The sequence below is a fragment of the Pyrgilauda ruficollis genome, unplaced genomic scaffold (assembly GCF_017590135.1).
Source record: "Pyrgilauda ruficollis isolate IOZ18807 unplaced genomic scaffold, ASM1759013v1 scaffold6, whole genome shotgun sequence".
Lineage (NCBI taxonomy): Eukaryota > Metazoa > Chordata > Aves > Passeriformes > Passeridae > Pyrgilauda > Pyrgilauda ruficollis.
The window spans coordinates 7642259-7666924 of record NW_024527710.1 but is presented as its reverse complement, the minus strand read 5'-3'; the positions used below and the strand labels follow the sequence as shown (position 1 = coordinate 7666924).

Below are 24666 nucleotides of genomic sequence, written 5' to 3'. Positions count from 1 at the left end.
ATTGATCAGCTCTTTTGAACTGCTCCATGATGATAGAAATTATTTTCTGCACTGAATAGTGTTAACTTGTCCTGCTGATTTTGGGTGCAAAAGGTGTATCAGGTGGCCACACGTGCCTACAGCTATCTGGGGTCATTACTGTCTCAGCTGGGACAATAGGTACAAAGTACACATCTTTCTGAGGTAACCAGAGCTGTCTGCTGTGTGCACAGTGGACTATATATTGCTAAAGGCTAAGTGGGAAATATTCCACACCTTGAGCATGACAAATTTGTTCTATGCCTATATTGTGAAATTCCAGCTGCAGATAATGTGGACTTGAGGAATTACACACAATCTCAAGAAACCACAGCATCATTGCAATATTTTTTTAATCTGTTCTGCTGTTTATCAAGCGACTGCCAAGAAGTAGGAGGCTCTCATTTTTATTTCTCACTAAAATTAAGAGAAGTAGTTTGTGTACGTCTTCTTGAACACTTTCTGAAACATTCCAGCTGGCATAATAATTTGTGAGCTATTCAGCTTGCCTGAAATTCAGCTGCTAAATTGTTTGTCAACTGTATTCCTTGCATTCATTGTGTTCTGGTCTCCTAAATGAAACAGCTGTGAATGTATTTACAGTCTGAGAAAGCTGGAGTAGTGATAGAAGTCTGGAGTTTTATTCATTGCTCATCAGCTGACGTAAAGGCAAAACCAATGGGGAGCATGTGCTTATTTGCTCTCTAGTCTTTAACTATGCCCATGTGTTGCCATTTAATTTGGATGGCTCAGAGAAGCCATTATTCAAAACTTCTGATAATTCAGGTCTGTGGGGGCATATTAAATCCCAAACATTATATGAAAAAATTGGTAAAGACTCCAGAAAATACAGCTATGTATATTCATGGCTGTGGTGAAATTTAGATAACTTCTCAAAGCAAAGAATGAAATTCAAAAACCAAAGATCACAAGTTATATAATGATAAGACTGTAATTAGAAAATCTAAAATGTACTATTTTCAAGCATCCTGAAATTCTGTTGCCTCAAGCAGGCCTTCCCACAGATCCTTGTACAAATACACTTAAGTTGTTTCTGAAACTTTAGTGACGACAGAGAAAATGTTCCCAGATTTGTATTTATCAAGAGAATTCACTTTATTACCACAAAGTCACAAATGTTTTTAGAATACTTTATTCTTGTGTTTAGTTTAGAAAAACAACATCTAATTGACAGCAGTTATCTTAGAGCATAACCAAAAGATGGCAGCAATCCAATATTTTCTTCCATCAAGCAGACAAGAGACAGTTTAATTACAGTTTTATGAACCTCTGCTGTGTTATCGGAAGGGAAAGATGCTATAGATTCTATTTCCTATTAGAAAGGAAGTAATTAAAACAATTTGAGAGGTACAAAAATGCTCTGCATTTTTTTATTAATCTAAGAAAACAAAGCAGAGAATGAACCATATTGAGATGAAGAACTCGCCAGACCAAGAACAAATACCTTTTGTTCAAATGCTTTCAGGCTGGACAATTCCCAAATGGGACTTCACCCTATAGAGACAAAAAGACACCCAACCAGACCCCCCAGTGAAGAATTAGCTTCCCAAAACACAGGGAACTTGAGAGACAACCAGAAAGAGGCAAAGGTTGTCCTTTGACAGTGAACCTGCCATGATTTCTAGTGGGTAACCTTAATATCTGTGTGCTTCGACTGTCGCAGTGACATTCACAACGGAAATGACTAGATTAATGAGTTGGTCTCCTCAGGCCTTCCTGCAGCCCTGTGAGGTCAAGGAAAAGGTTCCCAGTGACTCCACTTTTGTCTGAATCAGCTGCTGTCTGGTGGCATGCCAAAAGCCTGGAATTGTGCAATGTGCTAACAGGCACCTTATGCTGGGTTTGGATTATCAGTGCAGTCAGGGAGGTGATAACAAAACAGAAGCCACAAAGAGAGTTTGGGGAGAAAATGGGGAATTAACTGTTTATTTGGCTTACAGTGCAGAAAAATTCTCAACTAACAAACCCTCAAATAAGCAAGCTCTCAAACAAAGAGCCTTTACTCCCAACCCCAAGGATTTTCAAGTTCAAACACCTCACAAATCATAGCGCATAACATCTTTCAAAACAGAAAATCCCTTAGGAAAAGGTTTCTCATAATTACAAATTTCCTTGCAGGAGATTGCTCAACAACTCTTAAGCAACATTTCCATTATGTGCAAAGCCAACACAAAAGCTTGTAGTGTTCCAGAGTGCATTCACTTGCTGGTGTAGCTGTGTGAGGTTACTGCTTTGTAGGGTGAATGTGAATTAGGGACACAATCCTGGTGACTGATCCTCACACTTGAGAAGTGGCATTATCACCTCATTATAGTTTTTCATACATTTCAGCAGGACTAAGGCCCTGCTATCCAACCAGTGTGATATCTCATTGCAGGAATGCTTTGGGTAGTTGAAAGCTGTCCTGATCAGGGGCCATCACTTATTTTAAATTATGAAAATCCCACTAATGTTTTCCTTTGACTTAGTATTTATTTTGGTAGCTGAAGCTTCCAGGCTGAAGTCAGCCATCTCATGATATGCCGTTCACACACTTTTGTCTTGTGAACAGAAGCAGTTTGTCCAAAGGAAGCAGGACTTGCTTTTTCCTACCTAACGTTTTAAAAGAAAAGTTGCAGTAGAAAAGGGTCAAAAGGACTTCAACAGCTGAAATGGAATGGAAAATTTGCCTGCTTTCAAAAACCTTAATCATTTCTTTGTGACTTTTGACTTACCCTGATACTATTCTAATTATACAACTAGTTAATAATTAGTTGTATAATTAGAATAATAATTCTAATTATACAACTCTGAATTGCTATTGAATTTTATTCCTGAGGAGAGGGAAAGTGAATTAATTGTGTTTGACCTCTTGCAGAAATTCAGGTTCCCTCCTTCATGTCCCTGCTGTGTTTTATTTAGGCAGCTGCTACAGCTGTGAAGAACACCTTGTTTTGTTCACAGGCCTGCAGCTTCCCAGTCTTCCTTGCAATTACTGCAGTGCAGCCAGTGTTGGCCCAAATATTTACGAGCCAGGAGGTTTGCAACGAGCAGGAGCAGTCTCTGGAAGCGGTGTGCAATGTGGCTCCAGAAGAGGAACACGAATTCCTCAACCTCTTTGCTAAATAAACAAAATATTGATGCTTGTGGTGAGTTAAACATCTGCATTTCACTTCAAGCATTAACTGAACTTTGAAAATGCAGTACCCTCTGTTTTTATTAAATTCAACAGCTTGACAAAACTTGGCTGTCAAAAGTACTTTTAAAAGAAATGACCAGTAAAGAATGGTATCCTTTATCACATTGAAAAAACAGATGTGCTGCATGTACCCTTCATGTGGATGGTGGTTCCATTACTGGTCTTACTGAGTGTGTTACTTTTTGTTTATGTGGTAATTCATTTATATGTTAAAATTCAAGGCTTTTCTTCTCAAGAAAAAGCTGCAGAGGAAGAGGATTCATTCTCATAGTTCTCCTAAAGCTTAAAGATTGTTTATTTTTTCAGGAGAAGAAAAACATGAAGAGATTTTTTCCCCAAAAAGCAGAAACATGAAATTATTTAGAAATTTTTATAACTTCTGAGAAAATCTGGACTATTGCATTGGACTACACTAAGCCCCAAATCAATTCAAGACATACACGAATTTTTCTTTAATACATTTCACCTACTGTTTTTAGGTGAACAATTTACTTCTCAAAGTACTCTACTTCAGGCAATACAAGACGAAGGATGTGTCCTGGGATATCTGCTAACCATGGTTTGCTCCCATGATGTCCCAACCTACTGCTGTGGTCTACTCATGGGATGAGTGAAATTTCTTCTAGGAGTGTGCAGGGCAGTGTTAATGCTCGAATAACCCACACTTTGGATGATTGTCCAACAGAAAAAGGTGAAACTTGTGAGTGGCGTTCCTTATTTCACTTGATCAGGGAGCAAAATGCTGCAACTCAAAAGCAGAGAAGAGAAAACTCTGAGAAGGTCACAGGCATGAGGTGACAACAGCTCCCTGAGGCTGAACATGTCACTTGTCACTGATCCAGGCAAAGAGTGCTGGCCACAGCTGGCTCCTTTCTTCTAGAGCAGGGTTCAGAGGACACAGCCAGCACATTCCCACAAAACCCAGCCCTGCTGCTTTACGTAGCCAGGCCTGGCTCAGGAATGATCCCCTCTGCGACCCGAGAGCCACGGGATCAGCACCTCTGGTACACAGAGGCAGGCACACCAAGGCTTTTTTCCTTAATGCTTTCTGACTCTGGCTGGCTGGTATTACTAAGTATGTCTGATTTATTTCTCTTTGAATGAAATGTTTTGTTTAATCTCAAATGATCTGTCTTAATTGGCTGAGCATGTGGAAACATTTCAGTTTGGGACAGACCCAAAACAATAACCACCAACTTGTTCTTTTTGGTTGTTGTTGGTTTTGGTTTTTTTTTTTTTTTCTGTTGGCTATTGAACAACAAAAAAATATCAATTATTTGCATGTTTTCTGTTTAAACATCAGCTGCAGAGGAACTCAGTAGGGTTATGCATTTATTTGAACCTGAAAATCATGCAAAATATGATCAAAATCAAAGCAGACTTGGAGAAACAACCATGATAGAGAAGACAGAGTACTTTGGTGTTTTAGATGTATTTCTTTCTTTATGAAAAACTTGAATTCAAACTGAATTAATATTGGAATCTCTTTAAAGTTGAAATTATTTGGGAATTCGTGGTTTCCTTTGATTTGGTATAAAAATAGAGCTATAGGTGATGCACACGTTCTGTTTCAGGACAGTGTTCACTTGTCACTATACAATGTGAGCATGTGGTTTAGCTCAGGACATAATGACAGGTTTTAAACTTGTTAAAATCAGTGGCTTTTCTGGACCAGCCATCATCAGACTTACAATTTCCAGACAGTATGAGCTTCAGAATCTTCAACTGGAATCTCCAGATCAGCTACATCTCTAGTGAAGGTAAAATACCATGTGGAAAAGGAGACAGCATGAAAGACAGGGAAATAATTTTTCATGTTTGTCTTACAGACATGTTTCTATGTAGTACAGAATAGAAATGGAAATAATGCTGTTAGAAACTACCCAACATAAACAGGATTTAGAGAGAGGAACAAGACCTTTGGTTGTATCTTGCTGCAGAAAGGAGTCCAAGGTGGGATTGAAGACTCATGCTGCCTCTCCTGTGGAGCAAAGCAAAGGCTGTGGTTTCTGCTGCGTCTGCGTCAGTAGTGCTTGACTCTCAGATGGAAAATAAGAATTAAAAAAATTCCATTCTTGTTTGTCCAAGCACAAATTAAATAACTATAATTTTCTCTGTCTGCTGTGGCATTGGGGCAGTGCAAATAGCTCACTTAATGCTGGCTATGAAGACACTCTCCCTCTCTTCTTTCCCTTCCTCTTAAGCACTTTGTCATTTCAAGCTGTCATTTGATATGCTGACCACCAAATTAAACACGTACAACTACTCTTATTTTGCATTGTTGTCACAGGAACCATGTTAAAGCAGTCACCCGTAAACACAGCTTTGATTAGGTGAAACAGAGCTGCCAAGAGTAGCTCATATGAAGAATGTGGTAAAGAATGTGGAGTAAAGTTAGAAGGTGATGTTTTGGGTAGGCTAGATATGTAACTGGGGTCAATCCAGGAGTCGCTTTTGGTAAATTAGCAACTTTTTTTTTTTTTTTTTTTACTCAATGCTGCATATCTTTGAAAAGGCTACACTGAAAAACGTAACAGTCTAAATTACACTTTGGAAGAGTTCCCATCAGACCTACTTATGTCCATCTTCAAGTTCAGAGTGTCAGATCACATTGAGGTTTTCTTAACAGCAGATGGGGCTTGGAGTGTCACTGAAAGAAAACAAAACTGAGTTCTGTGGAAAACAGTGAATAAGTGAGTTGCTGCACCTTCTGGGAAAGCTTTTGTAAATGAAAGAAGAAGGAGAAACTAGTCAGCTAAAAGAATCTCATACTGTAAGGAAATGAAATTTCTCTAAGCAGGTGTGTTTGCAGTGCTGGTTGATGACCAAACAGAAATGTTTGCAGGCACTGCTGGTGCCTGATGTGTCCCCAGACCAGGGGCACAGCACTGCCTGTGCTGATGGGTTTGCTCATCTGGCTGCAGAGCTAAACTCCGGCAAGCCTTGGTTTCACAGCTCTAACTCTAGTTGTGTTACACTTGGTTTGTAAGATAAGAGGTCCTGGTGCAGCACTATCCACTGTCCATGTGCCTGCCTATTCCCATGGCTGTGCTACAAAGTGGTGCTGTGACATTTACAGTGGAGGTGTGCCGAGAGGGAACTACAGCTGGCAAGGCAATGTAGTAATACCAATTTATCACCTCTTCCTTAGTTATGATTTCCTCAGTCCTACTTCTCAACATTTCTATAGTAAATTTCAAAGTAAATTGCATAATTAGTTTATTTTTTTCCTACAGTTATACTACTGTAACTCAAAAAGTCTATCAGTCTTTGCTTTATTTCCTATTTTCACTTAGACAAAAGTGAAATTCTGACTAGGAGGGCAAACATGATACAGTGGGAATAAACATATGATATTTTTTCCAATATATTTTCAATGTCTTTTCGTTAACTGGTCCAATATTATTTTTCACAAAATGTCAAGAGAATAATGTAAATATTCTATCATAACTATTCTCTTGTGAGTAGATTTTTTTCTCAGTGCATGTAACAGGAAACAGTATAAATTTCTATTTCCCTACTTTGTCTAATTACCTGTTATCTAAAGTAGGTAACAGCTTAAAGGGTAAGCAATATAAATAATTACCTAGGACTTTTACTTAAATTTGGATAGTTTATGATTTAACAGGACAGGGTGCTAGGCCATCTTGTCTACACTGTGTTTTTGCCAAGAAAGGTTGGATCAGATGATCCTTAAAATCCCTTCCAGCCTCGTATTCTATGATTGGAATATTGACATTTGGTCTGAGTCATCACTTTCCACTACAATTGTGAATTCTGCTGGCAGTAACCATATGTACAGCCTTTGATACATGGCTGACAGATCTAACAGACACAGAGACTTTGAAGCTGGGATTAGAAATGTTAAAAACCTCCCAAAAAACTCGTCATACATGGATCAAAGTTTAGAATGGAACAAAACATGTCTCTCCAGATTGGATCTCTGTTATGGAGCACAAACTGGGCTGATAGACATCGAGCGCTTTCAGCTGTGTTTAATTTTCCATCATCTGTTAACCAGGAAACAGGTATTATTGTTATTATTTCATTTTATACAGGGGGATCAGAAATAGAGAAAAATTTATTTAAGGTCATTCAGGAAATCTACAGCAGAAGAGAGGAGATCAGGAATCTCTGAGTTCCAGACCAGGATACTAACCATGGGACAGCTCATTTCCTCTCTGCAGGAGACTCTGCTGCCAAATTGCATTAGATGAGAACAAGTCCCTGTTTACATTTCTTTAAAACAAACCTTCATTAGGACTGGATTCAATACATCACAAATACATTATCAAGATTACCATGGAATGTTTATAAATCTCTGAGTCCTAAGGATGGGATTGGCTCATGTAAATGAAAATGAGATCACAAGACTCAGCACAAAAGCAAGTAAATTTTCTGGGGAGAAGAGTGAGGTTATTTGCTGATGTAAGGCAAATGAATTGAAAAAAACTGAGAGAAGCTTTTCTGAATTGGGGAAAAAACTTGTTTGTGTTATTGAATATGTCAGAATAATTTAAAAGCTCATTTATTATGAAACCAAATCTGCTTGTTTGAATACTGCATCTCATCTAATCCCCCAGGCTGTTTATATAAAAGCAAACAATCTGCTAATGTTAAAAATTTTACTCACTTCCCTCATTTCCCAGTTCTTTCTTAAGGAAAAAAAAAAAAAAACGAAATGAAAGAAAACCACTTTTGTGCAACATTCTTAAACTTACAGAGATTGTCCTTTTGCAAGAGCCAAGTGTCGCTGAGCTGCCATCATCTGCAAAAGATGTTGCTCAAGAAAGTAATGGAAAAAAACTCTGCTTTAAAATCAAATCAAATGAAACTGTTTATGCTCAGTATTATGGATCCTTACTGGATTGTAAGTATTGTTTAACACCTTGAATACACTGTAGTGACACTCTTAATTTTTACAGTGACAGTGCATTCCTCACCTTGGTTCCAGGACCAACAGCTCCTGGACATAAGTCAGGATGTTTTCAGTACAGTGACAAAATTTGTCTTTGATTTTTTTATTATTTTTATTCCTAGGTACTTATATACTTCAGTTACCATCAGATTAATTCCACAATAATTTCAGGGTCTTTCCTCCCTTTTCAGTGAAGATTTCCTAAGCTGCACTAAATTTAGGCCCACATCTTGCCAGCATTATTGCTTGCATGGCTCTGCTGCAGTGTCAGCCACACAGACTGGTCTGTGTTTTGCCTGTGAGTGAACAGCCATTCATTTATTTGCCTGAGTACAATCCTGCTGAAGTCAATGGGGGTTCTGTCTTTGATTTCCATGAGTCCTGACTTCCAGCCTGTGCCTCAAATAGGGTCAGAAAGTTCCCAGGGACAGCAGCTAAAGCCATGGATTTGATTAATTCTGTCTGCAAATCTGGCATTGCTGGTACCTCAGCCAGCTCTGCCGATGGGATGAGACAGGTGAAGGTGTCTTCTGGTGTCCAGTGGCAGCCACATCCACATGTCCAAACACAGGACTGTCCATGAATTGACTACAATGGAAGATAATAATCTTAACCTAAACAATTTATAAACTTTGTTTTTTTTTTTTTTTTTTTTTAATTCAGTAGCCAAAATCTAGGCATAAGAAACAGTTGAAAAAGTACTTTGCTTGGACCCTTATTGCTATTTCATAATCATGAAAACATGTGTTGTTCAAAAAATAAATGTCTGAATTCCTCTTGCTGCCCAAAAGAACATTACATGCTTGTTTAATGTCTGTCAGGTAAATACAGATAAAAAAAACTTCTTTTAGACTTGCATACATTCCTTTCTATTCAATACTAGAAAACAGGGAAGAGTGAAATTGGAGTAAGGCTCCCATAATAGCCTTCTTTATTGCCACCCATGTCCTCCCTTCCCAAAATTCTGTAACCTTCCTGATCTCTGTTACTCTTCAGTTAAACACCACCTTGCATCCCTCCTATCCTATTAATGTGGCCACTTGTCCTTCACTCTCTCTTCTCTTTGGGAATGAGTTTTTATCTTTTTCAGCCTTATCACTTAATATAATTTTTTTTTAAAAAAAAAGTATTTCAACAGAAATCAGAGAGGAACAGCTTTATCCTAAAGCTGTTTTCACAAATCCTTTGGGAAAGGCAGGATGATGTATTTGGCCAAGGAATATACTGTTTTGTCTTCTGGCAGGTGAACAGTGATTATTCTAGGCCAGCTCTTTTTCCTATTTCCTTATCAACAGTATTACTACCTACACAGTTTTTCTCTCCCAGCTCTTCAACAAAGCATAAAAATTCTTGGCATGCATCATTTATCTCCAAGACTAATATAGGCTCCAATACCAGAATATTATTTCTCAATTTTACCCATCATCTTGCTTTATATGCATTTTGCCAATAATTTATGGTGCTGCTTCATCTGTCAAGATGAGTCTTCTGCTGTGTTTAAAGGAGATATTTCTAATAATGCTTGAAAATGGCATGCGTTTTTTGTAGAAAAAAAAATTTACTCCAAAACTATGTCCATACCTGTTCTTTGATCAGATTTTTCTCTATATTGTTGACAAGGTCAAAACAGGAGCTCATTGCAAAGATTAATTATCAACCAAGATGCTGATGTTGTAATGCATATCTGTTTCCAGTTGTGGCAGGAAATCTCAGCTCATACAAGGGCTGTGCTCTATGGAACCTGTAAAGCAACACTGGCCCCAAACAGGTTGGGCTGGAATCCGAAAACTGCAATTTTTGTTGCCTAACAAAATCTTCCCAGCAGTGACCTCCCTCGTGCTCTTCAGCTCAGTGAGTTCCCACACAAGGAGCTGCAATCTGACTTCCCAGAACTGGGAACAGGGATAATGGGGAGTACGTATTGCAAACTTTGTTTTGGTAAATATATAGGATTTTTCTCCCTAGAATGCATTGGCAAATTACTAGCTTGTTTTTCAAGTGTTTCAATGGTTTCACTGCTTTACTGCTATCAACTATGATGAAAGCCAGGTCCTTGGTTTATTTGACCCTTTTTGAAAATGAGACTACTTTCAATTGTTCTGGTAAGACTGCTTTGGAGATTTTGTGTCTATTGCTTGGTCCTGTGCTGCTGATGGAGACTTGGAGATTCTGCTCAGGTGTAGTAAAAGTAAGGTTGAGCTTAAGCCTAATCTCTCAGAATTTTGTGGTGCACAGTTTTCAGGTAGATAGTGAATAGCCAGTTTGAAGTATTTCCCCCTCAAAGAACTACACCAATAACTTAGGAATCCATGAGTGATTGCCACAGAAACTCACAAGAAATCCACACCACAATCCAGGCAGTTTGAAGATGATGGCTCAGCAGCTGTGTATTTTTTGAGCTCTAAAGAACCTTAATGGGAAAAGAGGCTTCACCGAGGCTGTTATCAAGGATTTTATTCTCTCCTCCTTCAAAAAAAAATTATTGGTCAGAAATAATTTCACAGAAGACAAACTTCTCATCAGCTCTTAGCAGAATTAAGTACCACTTATGGAGACAGAAGAGTAAATGGAAGAATGAACTACATTCTAAGAAGGGCTGGTGTAGCTCTTACACATTCCATTTCTCTGATCATCCAAGAAACAATGTAGATTTCGTTAGAAAGAAGAATATTTTTAGCTTCGGATAGGCAAACAATAAGGGACACACTTATTTTAAAGCAATAATTGAGTATCCATAAGATTCTAGAGCCAGCTGTGACACTGATTACTTCAGTAGGCAGGTGATGATCAGAACCATTTAACATCCATTGAAATAATTACTGAGGTAGAATCAAGAATGCTTTCATGCCTCAGCATTGATTGTGACTGTTATCCAGGGGGAAAATTTGTAAGGAGAAAAATCAGGTAAGGATGGATAGTGTGTCTACTACTGAATTGTAGCAAAAAGATAGTCAAGTAAAGGAATTTGTTACATAAAAGTACAGTATTTATTCTGAGGCTGTCTCAGTGACTGTGTCTGAAGTGATCACAAGGAGGCAATCTGGACATTTAAACAAAATAAAAATGGCTGAGTCAGATGATTCATGGGAACTGTTTGCTCTCTTATTAGTCTGTGGCCAAGGCAAAGCATTGGATGTGACTTTTTCCCTGCCGAAAGGACAAAACCAGACAAGTGTCTGACCCGGATGACCTGCAGCTCCTTTGGCAGAAGGTTCAGAAGCAGGAGGTGAGCACTGTTTGCATTTATTGATGAAGGGTCCTGATCCTGTTTTCATGTGTCATGGTGAAGTGTTTGAGGCAGCAAAACCTCAGCCTGCCGAGCTGTGAGCCCTCGTGGAGGTTGATTTTGTGGTCAATGCAGAACACCAGTGATAATGCACTCTGTGACATTTAATCAAAATTTCAGGGAAAAGGATGAGCAGACTACAGCTGCTCAAACCTGCTGGAATTACTCTTTTCCCAATGCAATCAGGCTCTCTGCTGAGCGTTTGATTCACAACATCCTCCATGTGATTCAAGTGTTCAGGGCCCTTGCATTCTAAGGATAAGGTTTTGTGTGAAGTACAAGAAAACAAGAAGCATGAAATACAAATGTCAGCTGTAACAGTGTCTGGCTGTAGAAAAAATTGATGTGTTAGAATTTTAATTCCTTCCTGAGTGAATTACACAGTCAAATTCAGGCCCAGTGGAAAAAAGAAGGCAGGAATTAAATTTCTGATGCAGATATGCTCCTGTCAACATCATACACATGAGAAAAATATGTAGTATCATTTTTTTTTTGAGCTTTAATTAACTATATTTCAGCATAATTGCAAATGTGAGCTGATTTAGGTATAATATTTCACAAAGAAATGCCTCTTAAAGTTTACTACAGCAGGTAATATATTTTCGACCTCTATTTTTAGATCAGTTTTCTCAACAGGGAAGAGGTTTTGGTGTATTGCTTGGTATAAGTGATTTTTGGTGTTGGGTTGTTTTTGGGGTTTTTTGTGGTTTTTTTTTTTTTTTTTTTTTTTTTTTTTTTTTTATGTTCAAGCCTGAATTCTCCTACAAAACAAAACCCAAATTGTTTCTTACTATTACAGTTTTCTCCAGATTTGATAACTTTTCTTTCTGCTATGTCTAACTGGTCACCAGGAGAACTTGAGCACGGTCCTAAGTGGTCAAAAGTGCTTGAATTTCACATCCAGAAAAAGGGATCTAGAGGCAGTTCTGGTTTCTAACCTGCATGTAACCCATCTGATCTGTATGCTGAGTCTGCACAGAGCCCTGCTGCACTGCAGGCATTCAAATCAAGCACAAGGTGCAGTTCCTACACTTGTATCACTCCTGATTTTCTGTTCCTGCACTCTCCCTCCCTTTTGCTAAGAATTCTTATACTGCAAAGCAGGTAAAAGAATTTTCTTTTTTTCTGACCCTAGAAGATTTCATAAAAGTAAATACTTTCATTAATAAATGATTTGGAAATGGTGGTATTGAAGGAGCACCATTGGAATGGGTGAGGGAAACCCACCCAGTGCTGGGAGATGGATGTCAGCCCAGGGAAGGGGCAGGTGAACAGCACAGCTGGAACACTTTCCTTGGGAAAACCCTGGTCTTAAATCTAGCCAAAAATGGTACACCTCAGTCCTGTAGTTTCTCAAGTCACTAGTATATAGCCACCTCATTGTGATTATGTATGAAAGCATGAAAAATGTGACAAATACTCTGCTGCAGAATTGTTCTCATTAGCCCATATCCATTAGCTTGGAATAGGATTTTTCTAGAGAGTAGCTGATTAAGTTCTTGAATCCTGTACAGAAATATGTCAAGCAATTTTTTTTTTTCAAAAATAAACTGAAATGGAGATTCTATATAATTTCTCATTTAAATGAATATGACCCATAAGCTGTAATATTTTTATTGCTGATTCACTGCCTATATTATCTGCTGTTAGAAAGTTGTTGATGTCCTGTTTTGTTAAACCAAATTATTTCTGTAGGCTCCATTTTATCTTCTGTATCCACACCTGAAATTCAGCAGCATGGCTAACTTTGCCAGTATTTCAATGAAGCAAGTTTTAATCACGCTTCTCTCTTTTGCCTTCTGCACCAGCAAGGCTCTTGGGTACAGCTTGTCCCCAGAAACATTCTAGGGAAATGCAACATGATTTTACTCTGTTTTAGTGAGGGCTTAATTGTGCAATGGTAAATAACTTAATTGCTCGTTTAGCAAATGGTGATGCTGCTGCATGGTTATATTCTGTGTTCCAATCTGTAACTCATTTTCCCTCTGACTCAGAAAACCACTAACTCTAAGGAAAATAGTTCTATAACAGAATTTAGTATTTTTAATAGATTTTTTTTTCCTATTAGCATGTCTGAAACTGTGGGGGTCAACCTGAAAACCTGACTCAGCTGTGTGACAGTGTGGCAGTTTGTGACAAGAGGGCTGTGCCACGCACAATGGAAGATTGTCACCACGTGGGCCCAGCACAAATCCTGTGTGCACTTAGGGGTTCTCTTCATAGGCAGTGCAGACTAATTTGCTGTTTGCTCAAGATGATGAGGCAGTAGCAGGACCATTTGTTTCGATCATTATATTTTGGGTCATTGCTGAATTTTTGAAAAGAAGATTGTCCCACAACCTATTACTATTAGAGTGTTTGTTTATTTGTCTTTTAATGTTGGCTCAGTTAGGAAAACTTTTCTCACTTCATGGATTCAGCTACAATTTATCTGCTCCCAAAAAAGATAATCAATATCCATGAGTTGTTAACACCTTCATTTTATGGTGTTTTAACAACTCATGGATATTGGTACATTCCATTCACAGGTGACTCTGAATATAGCTAAACTGCTACACAACTAATTAGGCCTTCAGCAACTTACCTCCAGATTTTATTCTGTTGCCAATATGCCTCACCAAAAGTAAGGGCAGAGAACTTAAGCAAAACATTAAATATTACTTGCTGTAAACAGCTGACAAAAAGATCACACTGAATTTCATCAAAGAGCAGGTTCTGGCAAACAAAGGACACTGTGCTCAGTGATCTTACAAACCTCTGAGTCACTTTGGCCTATTCTTTTTTAACACTGTACATTTCTCATGATATCTGCTCCTCTTCCTGTGACTTTTACTGTACTGGCCTTGCTGGGATATTCTGTTTTCATGTTCAAATCATGAAAAAATTATTTTCAAAGCAAAACATAGAAATGTGATTTGAAAACAGTAACTTTTCCTGGCCTTTGATCATTGAAGGTATCGTAAAAGAGTCAGTGGTTTTATGCAGCCACAAGTTCTCCATTTTTATTTATTTCATTCAAGTATGGAACTTTAAAAAGAATTATTACTTAGTGATCTGTATGAAGTATGATGTTTTCATGGGATGTTCAGTCCCAGATTAACTCGAGACTTAACAGTTCAGTAAAATTAAAACCCCGTGATTTCATTCATTGTGATCAATCAATCAACACATTTGAAAAGTAGAGCTGCCAAGGAAATATATTTCACATTAATATACTCAATGAACAACAAATAGCCAATTTTAAATTGATAAGCTCTTAGAAAAAATAGAAGTTCTGTAATCACTCTAAAACTGTAATATTGTTATGGGTGATTTTATATTCCTAATTTAGGATGTAGCTGTTATTAGTTAAGAAGTAGATTAAAAAAAAACTGATAGTGTTTGTTTTCAGAAAGTGGGAAACTTTAGGTAAAAATATTTTCTCTTTTCAAGCATTGAAATTTATTTACTTGTCTTTCATAGCTTGCTAGTATCTTCCCAAAAACTCCAGTGGCCTGTGTTACCACCATGAACCACAATGTCTTTTTATAAATGTCACCTTTCCAGTCTCATATGAAAACCAAATCTACTCATGCAAACCTTGTCTTCCATGATTCACTGTCTCTTTTTTTTTTCCTTGCCTTAAAGATGAAAATAATAATATAAATGCAAAAATAGCAAAATGAAAAAAAAACCCAACCAAACAACAAACCCCCCTCTTCCAGTGAAAAAAATAATTAATTAGATAAACTGAAAAAACACTGAAATGAAATTTGTGTGGTTGAACTGGGCTGTCAGGTTTGGCTCTCCTGTGCAGGGTTGCATCAGCACCGTACCAGAATGCATCACATCCGCCCACCTCTCATTTTACTACATTCTTCTGATATTTTCTATTGCTCAATCTAGCCCAGTTAGCACTAGTTTTGTCTCCTTGGGCTTCACCCTTAACATTTTCTTTCTTATTTTGGTATTTATGTCATGTAGAATATAATTTCATCTTCCACTTAACTTCTGCTTAGCCTGGTCTGATTAATTTACAGCATTCCCTCAAAATTCACATTTTTCAGTCCAACCCCTTAATTCTTATCCTTATTTAATTCTTTCCAAACTCTTGGTCATCTTTTGCAGTAAGGCAGAGCTATCTAAATTTTTCTAGATATCAGGAAACAGTAACATATTTTTCTAAATAATTCCTTATCAGCTTTTATCAGAGATAATGGAAGATCTTCAGAAGACCTCAGAAGGAAGCGCATAATTAGCTGGGAAAGCTAAGAAAAAAATAGAGGAAAGACTGATCTTCTTGAAAATAAATCAAAGCCTGGGAGCTATTCAAAAGGAAACAAGGAGGTTCACTGTCAGTTTTTACTCCTTGGGTACAGCTCAGGTGCACCAGGGCTCAGAGCAGTAAGGCCTGAATGTTTCCCCTTCATCCTGCGGGCTGAGTAACTCAGAAGGAAACAACTCTGATCTCCTACTGGCAAATGAAAGTTAAAAAGGAAAGTAAAATCAAAGCTATTACTCAGGATGGGAGAAAATGTCCTCTTATTAAGGTCTTGATAGTTGATTACTTAGGCAAATTTCAGCAAAAATGGGACTTGTCCAGCAGCCTTGCAGACTCATCCATTTAGGATCCATTTGGGTCACTTTTCTAACCCAAATGAGGCTACTCAATGGCTGTCTTGTTTCCACTGCAGTGCTACACAGTGCTAGTATTATGGATTAATTTTGTACTGTTTTTCATCTTACTTCTGGAAGGAAAATGTTTTTTACTGTTTTGCTTGTACTAAGTAAACAGCCCTGCCTAGTCCAGTTTCATGAGCTAGAGAGCAGAAGCCTGATGCATAACTTCTTGGTTTGCTATTAACTAGCTGTGACCCCAGGCAATCAGAATGTTAAAATGCTATTAATTGTTTTGCTACTAATTAGAGATTAAAACAAAATAAGTCCTTCTCATGTTTTTGCAACCTGTAGTGTTATTCATGGACTCACAAGCTACTGAAGAAGGCCCAGTTACTAATTTAAAAGTCAGACTCACTCTTTCTGCGCTTGTTCTCACTTATATCTATGTACAAATATGTGTTGCTGGCCTCTAGGAACCTTTAGGCCACTTTTTGTTCTGAGTCCATGAAGCCAAAATTTCTCATCAAGCACCTGTTCCTGGAGAGTGTGGTTGCAATTGTGTGACTCACAGATGTTCTGTCTCTGCCCATGCACCTTCAGAGGCACCTGGACCCTACTGATTACTAAATCCTTGCATCTGAAATTTGCTTGGTCAGTCCTGGTCTGCAGAGGTTCTTTACTGAACCTGAACACTTCCTTTGACCTAGAAATTCAGCCCTCTGCCCTTCAGGAAACAAAGCCAAAGAAAATCAGTGTGTTGACACGTACTGCATGGGAATTTCCCTTTGCTCTCAGGCTTTGACACTCTGGTTCCTCTCCAAGCACCTCCCTGTTCTTGTCTCTTCTCTCCAGTGACACTCTGCTAATGCAATTACTGAAAATATAATTATCTTTCATTAGCTCTCTGTTTATCAAATCCTACTGTTTATCAAGAGTAACTGGCTTACTGAGATTTCACAGGTAATTTTTCTGCTTGGCTTAAGCCTATGTCTATACAGATTGTATTAATTTAGTAAGTAAGAGCTGAATGGTTACATGGCTGCCTATCACAATAATATATTCTAATTAAGGATATAAACTTGTTTACCAGCTTTCTTTAGCACAGACATTACTTGTGGTAAGCCAACACTGTGAGAACTACTTATAAAAAATTAGATCATTCTCAATTAAATCTTTCCACAGAGATACCTCTCCACATCATAAATGAGAGCTCTTCCTTTTCATTAATGTGAATTTCTTTCTTCATTAAAAATTATCTTCTGCCAGGAAATTTGAACACTTTCACTTAGCTGAAAGCCTTGAGGCTGAATTCCTGCTTCTGGCTGTGGTTTGTTGTTGAGTCTAAAGCTCCTACTATGCTTTAAGATAAGTATGATTCTAGGGAAAAAATAATGTTGTGAAAAAATGAAGCTTTTTCTAAAATTAGATTTGCTTGCCTAAGCTGTTGTCTTACTCTAATTTCATTTAGTTTACTTTGATATATCATAAAAAATTATTTCTCCTCACTTTTAGATGATAAGACATTCAGATAACTTTTTATTATTTATCTGGAGCAATCATGTATTTTTGTATCTGTATCAACCTCTAGCTGTGGTGGCACGGCTCAGGGAGAGAACTGTTTATTTGAAATGTAATCATTGGCTATTCTGGGGCTGCTTTTTCTGCTAACCAGATGGCATTTACTTTGTTTGTAGCCCAAAACCACATGATTTACTTAAAATCTTCCTACTGCTTTTTAATGGACTTTAGATTTGTATTTTATGGTACACTTAAAGAATAGCAATGAAGTAGTTTTACTTTAAAACATGAAAAATGATAAGAGGAGAATCAGAGGAAAAAAACATCAGAAAACCAAATGAACTTTCCTACTTATCAGGATATATCAGAACAGGATAGAATAGAATATTTCAGTAGAATACAACAGAATGGAACAGAGGAAGGGGCATAAAGTGATCATCTAGTCCAACTGCCTGACCACTTCAGGACTGACCAAGTTCAAGCATCTTTTCAAGGATGTTTCCACATGACTTAGTTATTGACAAGTTTGGGGTATCAAGTATCACTTGAGGAATAAACAAATATAATAGGTTAGGATAATTTGAAGAAAATTATTAATTTTTTTAATTTGACTTAAGCAAACGGATTGAAAAGAATATTTGATGAAAGACTTCTTCTGGCTTGTTTTTCCATGGTCTCCATCCTGGGGAAGGGAAGAAGAGAAAAGGAGCTACTAAGAAGTTAAAAGGAGTTAATTTAGTATAACTTGTAGCATGTTTGTTCTTATGTCTCCAAATATGAAAGAGGTGAGTAATAAAAGAGAACATTCTGTCCCATATGTTTAAAATAAGAGAAAATGACATTGTTATTTTTATGTGTAGAACTGTACTTCCACTCCTGATTAAGACCACTTACTACAAATTACCCCAGCCTGAACAGGCAAGAGTCAGTCAGTAATGGCAATATGTGTCTCTTCTGGCCTTTTAAATTAAAAAAAAAAAACCAAAAAAACAAACCATTTGGATCTATGGTAGTGCAAAAAATGGATACTTTATATAATCATAAAGGAGGCAACCCTTGGTTCTCAAAATCAAATGTAACTTTAAAAAAATATGTTAAAAATATTTAATCTGCTATTCATTAGTCAGACAAATGAGTATAGAACTGCTACATGAAGCTTCCCACAAATTCTTAAAGGGAATGCTTTCAAATTCACAGGTTTATAGAAGAACATCCTCAGTGATACACCTGCTCTATAATCACATTGCTATTACTCTGTTCATCTTCCCTCACTCCAAAGGGCTGTACTTGTACAAAGTAACACATAAAACTGTACATAAAAAAGAATCAACCCACACTCCAAGGGATCCTAATCATCTCCCATGTGTGCCTTGTAGTGTCATACCAAAAAAAAAAAAGGGTTCAAGAAAGTAACAGCTACAAGGTTTGCAAATGAGGAAGGAGGAAAGGGAATTACTGCCCTGCAGCTCTTTCTGATACAGCCAAATTAGTCACTATTTGTAGCAATCAGATAATTTTAGAGCAACAGTATGTGATCAAGATGAAATTGTATCTCTAAGCAGGAATAAATGCAAATCAATAAACTGATGTAATGAAAGGTTTCAGTAGCCACTTCTAATATTTAGCATTGGTTGTCATGATCCATTAGGGAATCATTTGACCAATATGAGGTATCTTAATTTTTATGCTTATATAAACATTGCTTAGAACAAATGTGAATAAGACAGTATAGAATCTTTTTTGTTGTTGTTATTGTATTGAATATCCTGGCAGATTGCAAATATTCTGACTTAGACTGGAAACTTCTGGGTTTAGTAATTTTTTTCTATTTGGAAGTTTTGTCTGTCTTTGATAGTTGGATGATGGATGCTTGAGCTCTCTCCTCCTCTGCTAACAAAGTTTGGCAAGGATGACTAAGTCAAATGCAGTTGTTTCAGCAGTTTAGCACCTCAGTTTTGGGCTTGATTGAGGAATTGCTTTGCAGGTCTGCTGGTATCTCAGAAACCATCTGCTTGGTATCAATAGTACCATCAGCCATTTGATGATCAATTCCTTGGTTAAATCAAATTAAAACAGAAAGTCTGTCTTTGCTCTTTCTAGTGAAAAGAACAACAATGCAAATATGTATGTCACAAATTGTAGCAAACCTCTGTGTCCCCTCTCCCACCTCCAAACCTCACCAGGGAAATTGAGAATATTTCCTCTTTGTTCTGTCTACAGAAACTCTTACCTCATTTGCCAGGAGCTGTGTCTCATTATCAAGAAGCAAAGAATTTAACTTCCTTGCTGATAGGGATGTTTAGAAAATAAAACACCATTATTCACAGCTGTACTTCCAGTAAGAGCAAACAGTCCCTTTTCAGATATCAGCAGGTGGAAATCTCAGTAGAAAGATGCATGTTTGTTGTTATGATTCCTGATGACCTTTCTTGGTTTTATTTTGCTCTGATAGTGAGTGCTTAATGGCATGTTGGTGGTTTTAACCTCCTGAACTGATCTGGGGCTTGTTGCAAAACACCATTAATTTATATTTAACTACCTAGGAATTTCCTCCTTTAGCTGCCTTGGCTGTGTCTCAATTTAAGCAGTACTCAAGCCACAGTTTGTGACTGTTTTACTGCTTCATGGTGAGCTATGAAGGTCAGAGTGGTGGTTATCAGAATGACAAAGCCATGGGTGAGTTGTCAGCTGCATTCTGCTGAACCACACTGCTTTTAACTTGGTGAATTAACATATTGGGGCCTTAACATATTTTAAAATGCGTATTTTGAATATGACAGGACACAGCAAGTATTTTATCCACCCTCCTCAAGAATCAGCAAACTCAGGATCCCGAGACACATCTTTAAGGAGACCTTAACATATTGGGGCCTTAACATATTTTAAAATGCGTATTTTGAATATGACAGGACACAGCAAGTATTTTATCCACCCTCCTCAAGAATCAAGCAAACTCGGGATCACACAGACACATCTTTAAGGAGACATATTCTGACCTCCATTTCTTGCTTCAGATACCTACATGGTCTAACTGCACACCAGTATGACTGTGCATGTGTTCTTACAAAATCCATTTCCTAGCCTGGGCAAAAACTTGCTCTTTTGTCTTAACACTATCAAGCCAGGATCTTGAGGATTCACTACAGTCACATAACACTTTTAAGGAAGCCTTATTTGCTAAATTTATATGAGACTTTAAAAGCCTATGAATTTAGTAATTATCCTTTATTGTGCACTTACTGCCATTTTACTATGTACATGATCACCTTCCACATTACTGACCTAATTTTCTGATTGCATTTTCTAGACAGGAGGCGTAATTAATTTCTCAGGCAGAATTAGCCCTTATCGGTCTTAAGTGTTTAATGAAATGAGATTGCAAATTGTCCTTTACTACTACACAATTTAAAACCAGTCTCTTTGAAAATCTGCTGTAAAAATCAGGTTACAACCTTAAAAAAGACATGGAAATAATTCTGCATTTCATAATGAGAATACTAAAAAACACCACTAAAAATCCAAGAAGAATTAGTAATGCTGGTGTTCTTAACAAGTGAGTCAGATTTTCCAAGACTATAATTTTTTATCTCCATGTTTCTGCTGTCTGACTATTGCTAACTTCAGAACAGAGCAAGCCTCTGCCCAACCTCTCAGCATTCCTTATCAACCTTTTGAAACTCATCATATGCATTAATTTTTTTCCTCAGCCATATAATACTTAGAATGCTATATATGCATAAAAATATATACAATCTTTCTGATGTAAATCCCACCTAGTCTAAATCTCCTTTGGTACGTTCATCTGGATATCAGCTTTTTTTTTCATTAGAATAGCTCATTCATCATGAGCTTCTATCTCCTTTGATAGAAACTGTTCTTTGGGGGTGGCAGGGCACTAATTCCAGAGGAGAAAGAAGTCCTGAAGGATTGCTGATTTTGGAGAAATGGAAGGCAGTAACTCTAGCCCTCTGTGGGGATGGGTACTGTAGCATTCATTGTCAGTGTCTGTGGCCTCAGAAGTCTTTTTTGTCTCAAACAATTACGGGCTGAACAAGGTGGCATTTAACTGAAGGATTCTCACTGACAGCTTTATTTGACTGAGGTGCCCTGAATCTGATCCCATATTCACAGTTTCCCTCTCTAGTTATTTTGATTTACTACTTTTGTCTGTGAAATTTAAAGGCTTTTATATCACTGCTATTTCACTAAATGGAAAGATGACACTTAACTGTTATTATGTACAAAAGGGAAAAGGTTTCCAATGTTTTGCAGCAAGAACTGCGAATATAATAAAAATATGTAATAACTATCATTGAAGGCTGCACAAGAAATTTATGAGTTGATGAAAAAGGAGGAAGAGATATTGTTTTTATTTGCATTCTACCAACTTTGTTGTTGCTACTGAAATGCTTATGTGTTCATTTACAGCAAGGTTGTTTGAAGCTGGTATTTAGTGAAAAATTAGTGCAACACTTGAGTAGGTTCTTGGATTTGTAGCAGGAGGCTTTGAGGACTTGATTACTGTACACTTCATTTGCAAACCAGCAACATGCAGAAGTTCTCCATCCACAAGTTTTTTGTCACATTTTCCTTGGTAACCAGTGGGTGGACTGCAATTGTCACAGAACAAGAGATGTCTTTTTATCTCTGTATCTCTTTATATTTGTTAAATTATTGCTCTTGAATTTACAGTCATTGAATGTGAGCACAGAATTCTGGTTCCTTCATTCAAGGAAACTTATGGCAAAAAGAGTATTTATCTTCCTGATTCTTGCAGTACCTGGGAGTCAAGGGTTTTGGGACAAACACAAGCAGCCCAAGAGATTAAGAAGTGCTGAAGTCAGTGAGCTAAGCCAAGGCACCACCTCAGTTCTGCAGTCTTTGAATAGATAGAACAAGAAAGCATCAGGAAACACTCCACTGTGGCTCCTGCATCTACAGCTTTTGTTCTCAGACGTAAAAAGGAGTTTAATCAAACCCAGCTCCATAATGGTTGACTGTTAAATGGTTGAGAGGAAGAGCTACTGCCTTGCTGAAAATGACATTAATGCTTCTTTTCCTTTCCCACAGCTCTTGCCCAAGTTTTGGCCTGTTAAAAGACTGCTGGCCCCTAAGAAAGCAGTGGCTGCCCATTCAAAACCCACAGCAAAGACTGTGATGGGACAATTTTGGTCACTCCTGTTTTCATTAGTAATAGGAGATGAAAGGAGCTGACCATAGGTGAGTATGAAAAACTTAGTTCTGCTGGTGTCACTGACAGTTTTCATCCCTCCAACACCTTCTGAAATCTCCATCCTACTTAGCCATAGTCTTACAAACCCATCCCATTCCAGAGAAGTCATTATTTAAGTTGTTCCTGTATCAGGAGCACACAAATGTGTAAAGGGCTGAGCACCAGACATATCTGTCCTGCTTATGCCAGTGCTCAACAAGCTGCTTGCTCACAGCACAGAACTGGGATGGGGCACTTTGTGCTCTTACAGCTGCACAGATGCAGGCACTTTCAATGCCTCTTGTCTGAAAAGTGAGATGGAAGCTTGTATTTACTTACCTAACACTATTTCTTGCCTGTTTTCTCCATCTCTGCAGCAACTGAAATGCTCCCCCTCCTTTTGGCAGGCTACTGCTTTACTGAGGGTGCACTCCACAAGTTTGCCTTTCCCTTACTTCATTTTTACAAGCACATTGAAACAGCTGTCTTGAGGTTTTTCTGTTCTTCCCTTTGTCTTGATCTATCTGATAACGCTGTTTCAGCTTCTACCACCCAGGCTGCATCTTGAAATATCAACTTCATTGCTTCTTTTCAAGCAAAATTGCCCCCCATTCCAGTTCTTTTGGGTGAAGAAATCTGGCTAGGGAAGAAAGGCATGGAGCAAGCTGTTTGTAGTTTGAGATCGCCATCTCTATTTATTCCTGGGCAGGGAAACATAAAATAATCTCTTCTTCTCTGAACTTTAATAGGTAATAATGTATTTTGAAATATTTTTATGTTTTACTGTTGTCTTAAAAAAGAACTTATGGGAATTTATAGGTCACAATCAGACCAAACTGAGCATTTTTGTTCAATGTATGATAAAATGCCAAAATCTGACACCAATTTTGAAGAAAATCATTGTGTGATGCTCTTAACTGTTTATGCAAGTGACTGTAAATACTGTTTGAAGAAATAGATTTAGCTAGCCTGTATTTCCTCACTGGTGGATTACAGAAAGGCAACTTGTACCTGTACTGTTCAAGATATGAAGGTAAGCAAAACCTAGTATATTTGAGAATTTTAATTTTTAAGTAATTGTCTTGTGGTGCCAGGAATAGTACCACTCAAGGCTGTGTGTCAGTGAAAACAAATTTAAGTTCTTCACCATTGTAGCCCATGATAAATTCTACAGTGTTGTTTCATAATTTGACATTGATTTTATATTTTGGTTTCTTTCTATAGTAAGAGTTCTTAATAAAGGTTCCCATTCAGTCCTGCCTGGTAGTACTGGACATTGATGGACAAAAAACCATGAAAGTCATCTATAACTTCAACTCGTAACAACTTGACTGCATGATGGGAAACAACCTTTGAATTTCCAGCCTTACGGGTTGTATCATTAATGCCTCATCTGGACGTGTTCTCTGGATGTATTTCTCCAATAGAGACATGGTCCAAGGAGCACTGTTAGCTCTACTTGACCGGGAGATCGAGGGGCCATGTGTCCAGGGATGTGCCCAGCCGCATCCCTGACAGCATCCCTGGGGCTACCCCTTCCCGAGCTGCCTGCGTGCTGCTGAAGCGCCTAGTTGGGAAGAAGCACGTGGAAGGTGAAGAAGAGGAGAAGCGGTGCCTGAGGACAGATGTGGCCTCTCGGCTGCCCCATGAGTTGCTCCTGCTGTGGCTGCAGCCTGGTGGGCAGGAACTCGCCCTGCCCGGCTGGGGTGATCCTGAAGCCCGTGGCTGTGATGTGACACGGCAGCCTGGCTCTCCTTGCCGGAGACTCCGAGGGCTGCGCCTCCCGGGACAGCGGGGCGAGGTGCGTGTGCCGCGCCCCGGGGCATCGGAGCCGCGGCCCGGGGGAGACACGGGCGGGCAGCGCCCGGGACGGAGCCGGAGCCGGAGCGCGTCCCGGGGGCGGCGGGCGGGCGGGC

The 24666-nt window shown here is 38.3% G+C and overlaps 1 protein-coding gene across 1 annotated transcript in view; it reads left to right on the top strand.

Annotated features, from left to right (window-relative positions):
* The first annotated feature begins 24429 nt into the window (after nucleotides 1-24429).
* Nucleotides 24430-24666, top strand: part of PTGFR (prostaglandin F receptor) — a 20140-nt gene continuing 19903 nt past the window's right edge. The window contains exon 1 of the mRNA XM_041483530.1: nucleotides 24430-24551. The gene's annotated coding sequence lies outside the window, so the exon portion shown is untranslated. The remainder of the gene's footprint in view (nucleotides 24552-24666) is intronic.